We start from the raw sequence: 16,564 nt of genomic DNA, 5'->3' as shown, positions 1-16,564 counted from the left end.
GGACCCAATCCCGTGTGGGCGTGTTTGTGCCACAGCTGGGTGCACAGGGGTGGGGGGACTGCCACTGGAGCGCCATACCTACAAAGATGGGACGGTGGATGGTGGTCATGACGACGGCCGTGCGCACTGAACATGTGACCCAGGGAACAAGAAAACCATTCTTTTGTTGAATTCTTGGGTATCGCAGCCATTTGGACATGCGGCGAAATTAAATGAAAAAGAAACAAAAGATTCTCCTCCCGGACATCCACTGGGGGATGGAGTGGTCTGCTCAGCAGCTCCGGAGAAGCAGGTCTCCTTGCCCCTGGGTCGCCCATCTCAGGGGCGCTTCGAAGCCTTCCTCAGGTTTTTGGCGGCCAGCCTTGAGACGGGTGGTGTCTGATTCCTGCGCTGGGCTCCACGCTGGGGCCGGGCTATGGGGGCGGGCTGTGACAGAGCTGGTGTTGTAGTTGCAGGAGGACGCCCTTGGCGACGAGCAGACAGGGTGCGGGATCTTGAGCCACGGTGGGGCAGGATGTGTTGTATGGCCTCCATCTGCTGCTTCACCGCCGAGGACTGTTGGGTAAAGTCCTCGACGGTGTCGCCGAATAGGCCAACATGGGAGATGGGGGAGTCAAGGAACCGTGCCTTGTCAGCCTCTCACATCTCAAACAAGTTGAGCCAAAGGTGGCACTCCTGGACCACCAGGGTGGACATAACCTGCCCGAGAGACCGCGCCGTGACCTTCGTCGCCCGGAGAGCGAGGTCAGTTGGCGAGCGCAGTTCCTGCATCAATCCTGGGTCAGAACTACCCTCGTGCAGTTCTTTTAGCGCCTTGGCTTGGTGTACTTGCAGGAAAGCCATGGCATGCAGGGTGGAGGCGACTTGTCCAGTGGCACCGTAGGCCCTAGCCGTCAGGGACGACGTAAACCTACAGGCCCTGGATGGGAGTTTCGGGCGCCCGCGCCAGGAGGCGGCACTCTGTGGTCACAAGTGCACCGCGAGCACCTTATCCACCTAGGGGATCACCAAATACCCCCTGGCCGCTCCACCATCGAGGGTAGCGAGAGCAGGGGAGCTGAAAGACCAGGACCAGGCAGTAATAGGTGCCTCCCACTATCTTTTCAGCTCCTCATGCACTTACGGGAAGAAAGGAACGGGGGTGGGGCGTGGCCGTGGGTGGCGCCCCGAGCCCAGGAACCAATCTTCGAGCCACGAGGGTTCAGGGGAGAGCGGAGGGCTCCACTCTAGCCCGACGATCGCAGCCACCCGGAAAAGCATGGGCATTACGAATGTAAGCCGCGACCGCAACGTTGCCATGGTCATGTTCTCGCAGTGAGGACAAGACCCATCCACGAACGATGTCTCCACGTGGGCAGCGCCCAGACTCGTAAGACAGCGATCGTGGCCGTCTGAAGCGGAGAGATAACGACCGCAACCAGGAATAACACACAAACGGAAGGCATCTTTAAAAAGACGTTCCGCGTGTGCCGCTCTTTTAGGAGAAAATACACACTTTTTAGAATATACTCTTTTAGTTGTTTCTGCCGAAGTGCCCAGGGGCGTTCTCTGCACTCCACGGGTGCAGAGGGGGAGAAGCCGCTGAAATGCGCTGTAGAATCCAGCAGATAAGGTGAATGAACTTCGCGGATGAATTCAGCTTCAATGAATAGAACCGCTCGGCTCCGAAGAGAAAATCTGAATGAGTGGTTGCATACCAGCTCCTTTTATACCCGTATGTCCGGGGGAGTGGCATGCAAATTCCACTCGCCAATTCTCATTGGCCTTTTTTTAAAAAAAGCAGAGGTGTTTGGGGCTCCCAAGAGTGACCCTTAGTGTCACTACATCGACACAACTTCGAGTGAGTGACAGATAGGGAACAAGTAGAGAGATGAGAAGATAAAACAACATTTCAGAGAAAAAACAAAAACCGGCTCCTAAACTGTTATGTGACATCAGTGTTAGGCTTGCTCGCGTGGCATTGCTCGCCTGAAATCAACACCTCAGATAATTACAGGGCCGTGACACTCAGATACTTTATGACACACCCTCACAAACGCAAACACAAACTTATAAAAAACAGAGTACTTGTCTGTGTTTTTATCTGTCGTCACTGTACTCCTACTATCAACCTCTTGTCAGAAAATGTTGTGGGACCACAGCAGTGAAGCATATGAGATACAATAGATCCCACACTGCTCAGTTAGTGTCTAACAAGGTCAGCTTTTGTGTTTATGGAGGTTTTATTGAATGAAACTATTACCCTGCAAAAATAAATAATAATAATACTGGCAAAAGATTTTAAGTCTTGTTTTGAGTGAAATATAACAGAATTTAGTGATATTTATGCTCAAAACTGTTTGACAATGGGGTAAGAAAAATAAGCTTAATTCAAAGAGAAAACAAGTTTATTTTTCTTACCCCACTGGCAGATATTTTTTTCTTGTTTTACACCTAAAATTCACTACATTTTGTCAGATTTATCTGAAAACAAGATTTAAAATATTATGCCATTTTGCTTGTCAAGTAAATATACCTTGCTTTAAGAATGTTTAAATATTTTTACTGGAAAATTAGACAAAAATACTAATTAAGAAAATGGTTTTATTGCAGTTTAAAATAGTGTTTTACAATATTTAAACAGTTAGCTTGATCTGATTATGGAACATTTTCAGAATTTTGATATTTTATGCAATGAAAACTAACTTCATTTCAGTTGAAGTGCATAACTTTTACATACCTTTTCATACATAATGTTTAAACATTTTCAAAATCTTAAACCTTTTTAAATATGCTTCAGATTTTTATTTGTGGTCTCAAAGTTTTGGACCCCTTATTCATGAATAAAGACAAGATGCTTTAAAGTGTCTTTTTAATCTTTTATCTCGAATATAAATGCTACAATAAAACATGGTAATCCCCACAATTATTGAAGGAAGAGCCATAAAACTACAAATAGGACATTCATTGATATAGACATTCAGTCGGTAGTGCACATAACCAACATGCGGTCAGTATGTTACAGTCAAGAGTGCTGTTAAATAAGTAGCAAACAATAACAAAGGCAGGAGGCAGGCAGGGCCTGACTTAATGGTTAATGACAGTGTTCTGATCACGATCATTGACATTTGAGATTATTTTCCATGATGCACATTATGTTCCATGAAGAGTCTTGTAGTTAACTCAGATTACCTGTGATTCCTGCACTTGATTTGTCGTCATTGGGCACGTGATGTAGTTTCTCTCAGTCAGAGGTGAACATCAGGTAGACACATTCCTTTGTTTACAAACAGAGAAAGGTATTTAGTCAGAGTGTTGTTTCAAATGACTTTCAGTGCAACAATTACAGAGACACCTTGATCACAATAGTGCAATCACTCTATTGCCACTCCAAAAACTAAACCATTATGCCACCACGACCCATTTTAATCTTTGTATTCACACTTGGTTGGATTGCTTGGTCCAAATCAATTCCACCCCACTTCATGTCTCTTTTCATTGTATTATTAGCCTACAAACTGCAGTCTATTTGCGTCACTGTTACAAGTACCACCCAAAACACTGTCAGTTGTTTACTACTGTAACTAGGTGACGACTCAAGAAAAAAAGATGCAAAAAAATGGTACTAATGGTAATTGTACTAAAACCTAATATGCAAAGAATGGCACTTGCGTTTATCTGCCACTGATGCATCGCAAGCCATGCAAAGATTGTGTGTTGCTCACCGAAGGCAATTTCTGCAGCAATGAGAAAGGAATTTGCCACTCTGCATGCAGTCCTGTATGTCATCATCAATCCGTCATCAACGGTGCTTCACTTTCACAAATTAGGTTGGATTGCTTTCATTCCAATTGCAAACCATGCCAGAGTACACATGAACTGTACCACAAACCCCTATTTTCAGGTGGACTTGGGTGTGGTGGTTCCTTAGTGCACACCACAGCTCAGAAAACAGCTTTCATTCAAGCCAAACAAACCAAACCTACCATCTAATGGACTCTGCACCAAGAGCTCTTCAAGAAAGCACTCTTAAGGCACTTTTCCACTGCACGTTACGGTTCGACTCGACTCGACACTGCTCACTTTACTTTTCTGAGCTTGCTTTTCCACTGCAGTTTAGTGCAGCCTCAACGTGGGTGGGATTATAGGCTGATCGTCATAGTTGCGTCGGCCCATCCAGCTCTCATTGGATCCTCTCCTCGGCTACTAACGAGAGGAATGTCTGCACCTCGTTTATTGACCACAGCGTAGTTTTGCGCACAGCCATTTCTTTTTACAATTCGAAAGTCGTGTGAACAAATGATACTGCTATCGCTGTTGCTAACTTTAAAACTAGCGGGTTGATGTCCCGAGTCGCAAATCCAGTGGGGCTGGTAGTGACAATTCTCTCTGACCAATCAGTGATCTGCAGGGTTTTGACGTCACATTTAGTATTGGCTCGGCTCGCTTGGAACCTCGACCGAGGTGGTACTAAAAAAGTACCAGGTACCAGGTACTATCCACAGTGGAAAACCCCCAAAAAGCGAGCAGAGTCGAGTCGAGCCATACCGTGCAGTGGAAAAGCCCCATTATAGTTATCGAAACATAGAAAGACATTTTATTGAGCCTAAAGGGAACACCTATACATATTATATACAAGTGAAAACCAGGAAATAAGGTAGACAAGAGCTGTGTTCCAAAACCAATTATGCTAAGCATGCAATTGCTGTTCCAAAAAGTGGACACTAATATGTTTTTGTTTGAAAAGACATTGATTTTGCCATGTTTACGACTCTCATCCACACTGGAATGACATTTTTATTTACTGAAAATGGAGACTTTCGAAAACACTCTCCATAACTGCATATGTTGGAAATAGATGATGTTAGTGTGGACTTTTTTGCACACTGCTGTCAGGTGTATTCTGTTGTTTCATGTCATGTGTTCCTGTTTCCCTAGTCATGTGATTCCCTCCATGTTCATGTGTCATGTTTTCATTGGTTTATTGTTTAATTATCTTGTTATCAGTTCTGTTTGTTCATTGGTTTATGTTCTCCCATATCTTGTATTTAAGCCCTCATGTTTGCATTGTCTATTGGTGGAGTATTGAATGTTATCGTATGTGTTTGTCAAGCCATGGTCAAGTCAAGTCAAGGCAAGTCAAGTCTAGTCAAGTCTAGTCTAGTCAAGTTAAGTCTAGTCTGGTTATAGGCACTCCATGCCAAGTCACAGCGACGCTTCAGCCTGCTCCATGCCACATCACAGCGATGCCTCAGCATCAGCCTGCTCCATGCCACGTCACAGCGACGCCTCAGCTTGCTCCATGCCACGTCACAGCGACGCCTCAGCCTGCTCCATGCCACGTTACAGCAACGCCTCAGCCTGCTCCATGCCATGTCACCGGCTCCACCTCAGTCTTTCGATCCCTCAGCTCCGCCTTGCTCCTTCGAGCCTCTAGCATCGCCTTAGTCCTCCCTGCCATCGGCGCCACCCTGGTCCCATGCCCCTCGCCCTTTCTCGCCACGCCACGCCCCACGCCTCAAGACCCCCTCCCCCCGCTCCCTACAGAACTTTGAATTATGTCATGTATTACGTGTTTTGTTTATGTGTTGGGGTGTCAGGAGCCACCCCTTAGTGGGGGGGATATGTCAGGTGTATTCTGTTGTTTCATGTCATGTGTTCCTGTTTCCCTAGTCATGTGATTTCTGTTTTCCCTCCATGTTCATGTGTCATGTTTTCATTGGTTTATTGTTTAATTATCTTGTTATCAGTTCTGTTTGTTCATTGGTTTATGTTCTCCCATGTCTTGTATTTAAGCCCTCATGTTTGCATTGTCTATTGGTGGAGTATTGAATGTTATCGTATGTGTTTGTCAAGCCATGGTCAAGTCAAGTCAAGTCAAGTCAAGTCTAGTCTGGTTATAGTCAAGTTTCATGTTATGATTGCTTCATGTTGGTAGTCAGGGTTAATGGTTTTCACGGTCTCTAAATAAACTGCACTTGGGTTCTTCATCTTCACGTCCTCGTCATCGTCATCATTGTCAGCAGTTCCAGCATTCGTTACAACTGCATTCTGATTAGTAAGATCTCATCAATGTGCAAGAGATCAGAATGGTGAATTAAACATAACATTTTTTGTAAAAATTAAGTTGCAGCTTGCTGCGGTTAAGACATTGCATATGCTCATGTGATCATGGAATTTCTCATGCAATTTTATTGCCATTGCGATTAATTGTGCAGCCCTAATATATATTCAACAAGCAGTCTTACCTTAAACATGCAAATCACTACTCAAAAAAAGGAAATAACACTGCACATTTCATGTGCATACTGCAGCTTTATGTAAACTCCTATCTTAAGAAGGTAGATATAATAATAACAACCTGTACAACAACTGTTCTTACAAGCCATGCAACTTGTGTTATACAAAACTGAGCACTAAAAACATGAGTTTTTTTTGTATTTTTTTGGCTCCGGTCACCTCAGGCAACAAGAGCACTTTCATCCATTATTTTCACCCTCACGTCTCTCAGGAGCACTCAAAAGTCACTTTGCCCAGCTATGCGATTCAGTGTGTATTTTATTTAACATCAGCTTGAACTAAAATAAACTCTTATAAACTAATGTATATTTAAAAATGAGCTTCAGTTATACTATTTAAATATCACCCAAACACCACACTCATATGTGCTTGTTCTGAGAATATAGTTTCAAAACCACTGACATTAAGTAAGTTGGTCCCCCTAACAGCTTCCACTCTTCTGGGAATGCTTTTACTAGAAGTTGGAACATGACTGTGGGAATTTGCTCCCATTTAAATTCAAAAGCATCAGTGAGGTCAGGTAGGGCGATGGGGCCTGGGTCACAATCACCTCCATTCCAATTCATCCCAAAGGTGTTCAGTTGGGTTGAGGTCTGGGTTTTCTGCAAGATAGTCACATTCTTCTACACCAGATCCAGTAAATCATTTGTGCATTGTGCAAAGGGGCATTGTCATGTTGGAACAGAAAAAGTCCCTCCACAAATTGTTGCCACAAAGTTGGAAGCTCACAATTCTCCAGGATGCCAATGTTTTGTCTGTTTATCATACATTACAAAACCACTATTAACAAAGATTACAAACTCCTGTTTCTGTTCATAAGGACACCACACTTTTAAAGTGTTCTTTTATCCAAAGAGCATCACAAATCCATCAGCTGGACATGTGAATAGTGCCAATCTGCTTCCACATCACTGCGTCCACATAGTCCAGCCCAGTGGTGGCTAAACACAGTGTTTTCCGCTAAGCATGCTTTCAGATTAAAAACACTTTATCACAATGTGTCTCTTTCAAGCTCCACAGCTCAGCTCTACAGCTCATGATCTCTGCAGTCCACCATATGCACCAGTTGCTGGGAGTTTGAAGCATGCATGTCCGTATGGACCAGATGTCTTTCCCTGGTAACCCACTGGGGTCCACTGCAAATGTGTTAAGGAGATTATCCTGAAGAGTTTATCCATGCTGGATTTAGACGTTTTTCGGCACTGTGAGGTGCAGAATTCCCAGCAAGTGCCATTGAGGCAGAGTTGCCTGGTAGACAATGGAGGTAAGAAACAGCAAGGCCCAAGGGAAGACAGCAGGCACGGACTATCTGGTAAGCTAGAAACCAGGCGCTAAGTCTGGTTCTGGTAATCCTGAGGGACAGCTGTCCGGTCTTGCACGTGGTGTGGCATATCTAGTAGTCTTTTCTGCAAATTCTATGATCTCGATACAAATTGCGGAGTAAGAGGAGTAGGATGACTTTGTGAATTGAGAATGATGGACAGAAATAAAATAAGTGGTGTGGAATCAGGAAATTTGAGGCTGGTCCGATCACCGATATTTAAACACTGTGATTGGACAATACCGATCCGATCACCAATATTTCTTTTAAATGTTCCCTTTGCCACAAGTCAGAAGTTTACATACACCTTAGCCAAATACATTTAAACTCAGTTTTTCACAATTCCTGACATTTAATCGTAGAAAACATTCCCTGTCTTAGGTCAGTTAGGATCACTACTTTATTTCTAGAATGTCAAATAATATAGTAGAGAGAATTATTTATTTCAGCTTTTATTTCTTTCATCACATTCCCAGTGGGTCAGAAGTTTACATACACTTTGTTAGTATTTGGTAGCAAATAAATTGTTTAAATTGGGTCAAACGTTTTGGGTAGCCTTCCAAAAGCTTCTCACAACAAGCTGCTGAAATTTATGCCCATTCCTCCAGACAGAACTGGTGTGTAGGCCTCCTTGCTCGAACACAATTTTTCAGTTCTGCCCACAAGCTTTCTATCAGATTGAGGTCAGGGCTTTGTGATGGCCACTCCAATATCTTGACTTTGTTGTCCTTAAGCCATTTTGCTACAAATTCGGAGGTATGCTTGGGGTAATTGTCCATTTGGAAGACCCATTTATGACTGAGCTTTAACTTCCTGGCTGGTGTCTTGAGAGTTTGCTTCAATATATCCACATAATTTTCCTTCCTCATGATGCCATCTATTTTGTGAAGTGCACGGGTCCCTCCTGCAGAAAAGCACCCCCACAAAATGATGCTGCCACCCCCATGCTTCACGGTTGGGATGGTGTTCTTCGGCTTACAAGCCTCACCCTTTTTCCTCCAAACATAACAATGGTCATTATGGCCAAACAGTTCAATTTTTGTTTCATCAGACAAGAGGACATTTCTCGAAATAGTAAGATCTTTGTCCCCATGTGCACTTGCAAACTGTAGTCTGGCTTTTTTCATGGCGGTTTTGGAGCAGTGGCTTCTTCCTTGCAGCCTTTCAGGTTATGTCGATATAGGACTAGTTTTTCTGTGGATATAGATACTTGTCTACCTGTTTCCTTCAGCATCTTCACAAGGTCCTTTGCTGTTTTTCTGGGATTGATTTTCACTTTTTACACCAAACTACGTTCATCTCTAGGAGACAGAATGCGTCTCTTTCCTGAGCGGTATGATGGCTGCATGCTCCCATGGTGTTTATACTTTCGTACTATTGTTTGTACAGATGAACGTGGTACCTTCAGGCATTTGGATATTACTTCCAAGGATGAACCAGACCTGTGGGGGTCCACAATTTTTTTTCTGAGGTCTTGGCTGATTTCTTTTGATTTTCCCATGATGTTAAGCAAAGAGGCACTGAGTTTGAAGGTAGGCCTTAAAAAACATACACAGGCACATCTCCAATTCAGTACACCTCCTATCAGAAGCTAATTGGCTAATTGTCTAAAGTCTTGACATCATTTTATGGAATTATCCAAGCTGCATAAAACCACAGTTAACTTGCAAACCATGCCAGATGGTATGTAAGTGTATGTAAACTTCTGACCCTTTGGAATTGTGATATAGTCAATTAAAAGTGAAACAATCTGTCTGTAAACAATTGATGAAAAAATTACTCATGTCATGCACAAAGTAGATGTCCTAAACGACTTGCCAAAAGTATAGTTTGCAAACATTAAATCTGTGGAGTGGTTAAAAATTAGTTTTAATGACTTCAACTATATGTTGAACACACTGTAAAATTGCATTCAATTTAAAATAATTGTGAAATGCTAACATTTATTTGAACTGAAAACAGTTATGAGTAGTTCTGTTGTCACTTTCAAAGATTATTGTGACATACTGGCAACCAGTAAACACCATGAGAGCATCACACATAGCAGAGATACTTTCAAAAATAAGATATAACCACTACAAGCTCCTGAAGCACTCCAATGAGAATTTATTAGGATCTAATTTTACTGTCTTTGCCATTTTGTTGTAACGCAAATCCCTAATAATAAAGCATCTGCTTAAAAAGTTGTACCGTTATTGAAGGTTAAACTTTTATAACTGCAATTTGTGGTATGTATTGCAGCAAACATATGCATATACCTGATTTAAATTGGTGTTCTCAGCACTGGGATGAGTGACTGATGAGAGATTGAGAGCATGCACATTTTACTGACCCAGAGAGTGCATGTGATAAAGGGAGTGAAACCGAGATCCCGCATAATCTCGCAAACTGTCTCTATCACTTTACACACCAACTGCCAATGTTACATCAAGTATACTCAGATTTAGGTTTGCATGTTTATTTGTTGTTTAATTTGTTTTAACATTCATTTTCAGTATCTTTGTCCTATCCATTTCTAACTGTACAGCGAGTCAGAATTACTAATGTAAAAACTCTTAAAAATGAGCACCTTTATATTCAAACACATGTATTTATTTTTTTTCACATTTTTAGAACAAACCTGCAAATTTGAGCAATTATTACAACCCCAATTCTGAAAAAGTTGGGACAGTATGAAAAATGCTAATAAAAACAAAAAGGAGTGATTTGTAAATTATATTTACCCTTTGCTATATTGAAAGCACTACAACTAAACATTATATGATATTTTAACTTGTGAATTTCATTGTTTTTTTTTAAATGTACAGTAATTTAAAATCAGATGATTGCAACACACTCCAAAAAAGTTGGGACAGTCAAGTGTTTACCACTGTGAAACCACCATTTCTTCTAATAACACTTATAAAGCATTTAGGCACTGAAGACACAAGTTTGTCAAGTTTAAAAAGTGGAATGTTCCCCCATTCATCCATTATGCAGGTCTTTAGCTGCACAATTGTACGGGGTCTTCGTTGCCGAATTGTGCGCTTCATAATGCACCACACATTCTTAATTGGAGATTGTCAGGACTGCAGGTAGGCCAATCTAGCACCCACACTCTCTGCTTATTTGGCCGGTATGTGGTTTGAAGTTGTCCTGCTGAAAATGCTGGGACGTCCCTGGAAAAGACTGTGCTAGATGGCAGTATATGCTGCTCCTAAATTTTTACATATCTGTCTGCATTCATGGTGTTCTCACAGATGTGCGAGTTACCCATGCCATGGGCACTGACACACCCCTGGCCCATACAGACACTGGCTTTTGGAAATGATGCTGATAACAGCTTGGATGGTCCTTTTCCTCTTTGGCCCAGGAGAACACGACGGCAGTGTTTTTCAAAAACTATTTGAAATGTGGACTCATCGGACCAAAAAAAACAGGGTTCCACTGTTCTACTTTCCATCTAAGATGAGACCAAGCCCAGAGAAGTCGGCAGCACTTCTAGACAGTGTTGATGTAGGGCTTCTGTTTTGCATAGTAAAGTCTTATCTTGCATCTGTGGATGCAGCGGTGAGTGGTTTAATAAAGTAATCCCAAGCCCATGTTCATGATATCTATTACAGATGATTGATGTTTTTTAAGACAGTGATGTCTGAGGGATCAGAGATCACGTGCATTCAGAAGTGGTTTTCGTCTTGCCCTTTACGCACCGAGATTTGACCAGATTCCTTGAATCTTTTAACCATATTGTGCACTGAAGAGGGTGAAATGCCCAAAATCCTTCGAATTTGTCTTTGGGGAGCATTGTTCTCAAAGTGCTGGATTATTTGCTGAAGCATCTGTTGGCAAATTGACAAGTCTCGAATGATCCTTGCTCTTGAAGGACTAGGCTGTTTTGGGAGGCTCCTTATATACTATTACACGATTGCCTCACCTGTTTAACATCTCCTTTCTCAATTGGCCCTGTCTCAACTTTTTTGGAGCATGTTGCAGTCATTTGATTTGAAATGCACAGGGTAAAACATCATATAATGTTTAGTTGTAGTGCTTTCCCAAGTGTGAATATCATTTACAGATCATTACTTTTTAATTTTAATAGCATTTTTCATACTGTCCCAACTTTTTTGGAAATGGGGTTGTATGTAAAATAAAAAGTGTTCATTTTACTTTAGATATTTTGTGTACATCTGATTTGCTGATTTTGAATTTTATTATGCACAGTATATCAGCATTTAAATCAGCCATCAGCCATCCTGCTCTCCAGATTTCGGTATCGACCACTGAAAAACCCATATCGATCGATCTCTAATTTAGTGGTTCTATTAAATTTATTTCTGATTCGTTATACTGGATCTGTTTAAAACAAGAAACGATCTCATCATTTGGAAACAGACCACTGAAGGCACTAAAAGCTACTGTATATACAGTAAATGCATTACTTATTTCAAAATATTTTTTCTTAAATAAGAATTGTTAATGGAACCATTAAGGAATCAGAATCTTTTAGTGGAATTGGAACCGAAATCAAGAAATTCCTTGCTATTCCCATCCATAGTCATATGGGTTTGGTATGCCAAAATGATGACTGAATTTTCTTTTTGGGTAAAAATTTTTTTTTACGTTAACTTTTCTCCAATTTTACTTAATACTCCATACTGAACTCCATCTAAAAGGCACAAACAGTCTTCAATATACTGGACAGCTGTTGGTTAAAAGGATGTAGAAAAAAGGAAAGGGCTTTACATGCCGGACACATTAGCAAAAACCCCATTTAAACACCTGGCAAAAGATGGGTGTTACTACAGTTCCGTTGTTCATTAACAAAAAAAACCTCAGTGGCCTCTTGACCCTAGACAGCATTACACTGCCCAAGTGTGACCTGGACATGAACGTACGAGAACAATTTGGAACGAATTGACACAGTCCTGAAGGCAAAGCAAGACAAACAGAACGACAACCTTCAAAGTTACATAACTGCTTGAATTCCAGAAATCTCAAGAACAAAAGCACAAATAGTGTGAATATGTTTGTGCACACACATGGATGGCAGTTACTAAAATAATTAGAGTATTTTGGTTTAGATTAACATGAGGTGGTTTAACTTTAAAGGAGGTTAAAATTCATGTAGTCACAAATGGGAGTGAACTGAAATTATGGCTTTGTTGGACCTTGTACATCTGAGAAGCCATTAACTTCCTAAGACAAAGCCTGCAACTGTTGCACCTCTGGTAAGGTAGACATCTACATAATTCACAATCCTTAAATACACTGACAAATTATACTAATTATATGTAAACTAGAGAAGATGAAAATAAATAAATATTGTTCGTAAATCCATTCTTATATAATCTGTCGCATTCTGCAAACATTTTTGAAAGAATGGGTTTACAAATGAACAATGTTTGTATTGTATGTAAGAATGGTTTTATGAATGTTTCCTGAATGAGGCTCATTAAACAAAAAAGTATTGGGGAAAAAAGTAGTACAAGATGCCACAACCTCTTTTAAATACTCTTTTTAAAGATGAAAAGAGTTCCTTGTGTAAACTTCGAACTGTAAAAGAACTTTGGAGAAGGACCAAAGGCTCTTGGTTGAAAGTTATTTTTTTTCCTCTTAGAGAAACTTGGGGTGGAGCAGCAGCTTTACACCTCTTCAAAGTAATAAAGTTCAGTATACCAATTGTGTGCAGAACAAACAGGTGTGTGTGTGATGCAGACTGTCCCCCTCGGTTGGGAAATATTTGTTCTTCTCAAGTGCAAAGAGTTAAAGAGTATCAACAATTTGCCAAAGTCCAAATACCCTCACTTTTTATTTAGAATAACAAACCTTAAAGGACCTATCTTTCAGATATCATTTGATACAATGTTAATAATGATTAGACATAAACACAAGTGGCATGTAATGGACTTCTGAAAGTCTTCTTTATTTGTTTTGGTTTTTTCAGTCCGATGTAAAATCATGTTTCAGATGAAGCTTATTTTCTGAGAGAAATGTTGATCATAAATACTTACATTTAATTAAATACTGAGAAAGTATCAATGAAAAGTTTACTTAAATACTATTTTACCTTTAAAACTACAAGTAGCTATATTGTTTTGCATGTGAAAAACTATTTTACCCAACATTTGTGTGTGCTAGGAATTTTTATGCTTATTAAAAAACATTTTATCTAATGTTCATGTGTGCTATGTATTTTTATGCTTATTAAAAATGCTTTTACCTAATAATTTTGTGCTCTGTATTTTTAGACATTAAAAACTATTTTACCCAATTTTTGTGTGCTATGTATTTTATGCTAATTAAAAGAGTTTCACTCAGTATTTGTGTGTGCTTATATGTATTTCTATGCTAATTGCAACTATTTTACCCAATATTCATGTGCGATATAATTTTGTGTTCATTAAAAATGCTTTTATCTAATATGTGTGTGCACTATGTATTTTTATGCTTATTATAAAAATATTCTGCCTAATATTTGTGTCCTATGTATTTTTAAGCTTATTAAAAACATTTTAAGCCAATATTGATGTGTGCTATGTATTTTTATGCAAATTAAAACTATTTCACCCAATATGTGTATTATGTATTTACTGTTAATTAGAATATCATGTTGTTAGCGTAGCACAATTCTAATGTCAAACTCTATTGGAATCAACTGTGAGTCAAGTCTCTCATGCACTTCGGGAGCACTATCTGTGTGGCATGCAGAGTTGCTGCCTATGTAGAGCACATTAAATCCATCAGTTCAGAAGTTCCATTTCAGTTAAGATGCTGTCTTAGAAGGCAGCTGCCAATGTAACAAGGCAGAACTCTCTAATTTCCATCTACAACCACTGAGTGACCGTGCATTCTGAAAACTTCGCAGGGAATTGGGTTTCTAAGGTGGAAAAATTCCCTAATGACCAGTTCCACTGGGACAGCCACTGCCTTCTAAACAGCAGGGTGATGCTGGGAAATCAGGAACTGAGCCCCAGCTCTCCGTAGTTAATCATGGGAGTTCATACTACCCATATTTCCCTTTGGGATTTAATCCCTCATCTTATGTTCAACTGACTCTGGCACAACAGGAGTCAGAGTCAACAGGGACCAGGCAAAATAATCTTAAATTGTGATCAAGGCCACTAAGAGGTAATCTTGTGATGCAATCTTTTATTTGCATGTTTCCCATTCATCTCATCTGGACTTTGTGCTTTGCAAAACAAGTGCTGAACTTCCTGCTTTACTTCGTCGTAGAACCATAGAAGTAGCATAAAGCACTGGCATCAGTGACAATAAAAAAGTCATGAGAGAATAGCATACCTTGTTCAAGCGTGTTCATCAGTGTTACAACCTTACAAAGGATCTGTACAGACATCCTTAAAAATGAAAAGTTACAGACTTGTATTCTTAGGTTTTTTCTGAGTGCATTTTAGTCAACTAAAAATGATTGAAAGCACAGCCACCAAAACTGTCACTTTAACCTTTATGTTACTGGATATAATCAAGGGTTCCTGATTAAATTTCTCACTTTCTCTTAGCAGACCCCTATGTTATTATGTAGCTATTACACCTGAGTGAATAACAAAGAATATCCCACTCCTATCCAGCAGCCCGGCGCAAACATACACATATAGATGCTTAGCCCCAAAGCTGCTCATGTACTGTATTTCAACCCATGTATCCTATCATTGCTTTATATGCTGTAATCTTTTCCCCTAAGAGGCCCTGTAAACCAGATACAGAGAGGCAGATCAAACACTGGGCATGAGATCACATGTCTCTCTGCTGCTCTGTATGGAGCATGACGCACACCTGACATACAGGGACAGGTTTTTCCCAAACCTCTCCCTCATTCTGGTTCATTTTTCCTGTGGGATTTCTGGTAATCACATGATTAGGAGATAACCACACCACAGCTACAGCCAGGTTTGTTAAGATACTGAGATTTGAGAGAAAAAAAAACTGTTCCACTAGAAGCATTAACTTCAAAGTAGGAAAAAAGTTCAGCGTAGCACTTCAAAGTAGTAGCACTCCAAGAAGCTATTACTCTTTTGAAACATGCAAGTAAAAGTATATTTTTGTTGCTCAGTGAGGTTTTATCATTATGTTCATTGCTGAAATCTAGAAAAAGTTTCATAAAAAAAAATATATAATTAACATGAACTAGATTTTATGCTTTTATTTAAACATTTAGCAAAAAGCTAATTTGAAAAGTTAGCAATTCGACAAAAAGGTGCATTTTAATGTTTGACTGAATTGTTTGTTTAAAATACTGTAAATTAAAATATTTAATACAAGATGATAGACAGACAGACAGATAGATTTTTCTAGTTTTTTTGCTTGTTTTGCTTGTTTTCCAATAAAAATATCTAAACATCCCTAAAACAACATGAATTTACTTGAGAACACACACACACACAAACATTAAAAAGGATAGCATTTGCAAGAGGGGCAGAGAATCCCAGTCAAAGAAAGTTTCACAGTCTCCTCTGACATCATTACAAAGGACGTAACATTGGCACTAGGAAGGTGGAAGTTAATAGTAAAAGGCCAGATGCTTGTTTTCATAGCTGCTGTGACTCATCTGCCCTGTGTCAGCTCCTTCCATGGGGGGCAGGTGGAAATGGCAGGAATCAGGGCTCTGGGGCCCTGAGGGTACATTTGCTGGTTTAAATAGAGACTACTGACACAACTGACCGGAGATCACGGCTTCTGTCATTTTTCCACCACACCAACAGATGTTCCGGCTGATCCCAGAGGGTGCAGATGTCGAATCTAAAACTGTGAAATTCTCAGAGACTCATCTAAAGCACCTCTTTTCCAAAGCAGAGGAAAATGGAAATAAAGTATTTTTGACTGGGAAAACCAAAAAACACCAGTCCGATTTTTGCGAAGACATATTAACAGGACACATTGTGATTGTAGCTCAGCATTATCTGGCATTCTCTGAAAATTCTGAAGATTTCATACAAATGTGTACACTACACTCTTCAAATACAAAGGACA

This window comes from Myxocyprinus asiaticus, chromosome 48 (assembly GCF_019703515.2).
Source record: "Myxocyprinus asiaticus isolate MX2 ecotype Aquarium Trade chromosome 48, UBuf_Myxa_2, whole genome shotgun sequence".
Lineage (NCBI taxonomy): Eukaryota > Metazoa > Chordata > Actinopteri > Cypriniformes > Catostomidae > Myxocyprinus > Myxocyprinus asiaticus.
This window is presented reverse-complemented; position numbering follows the sequence as displayed.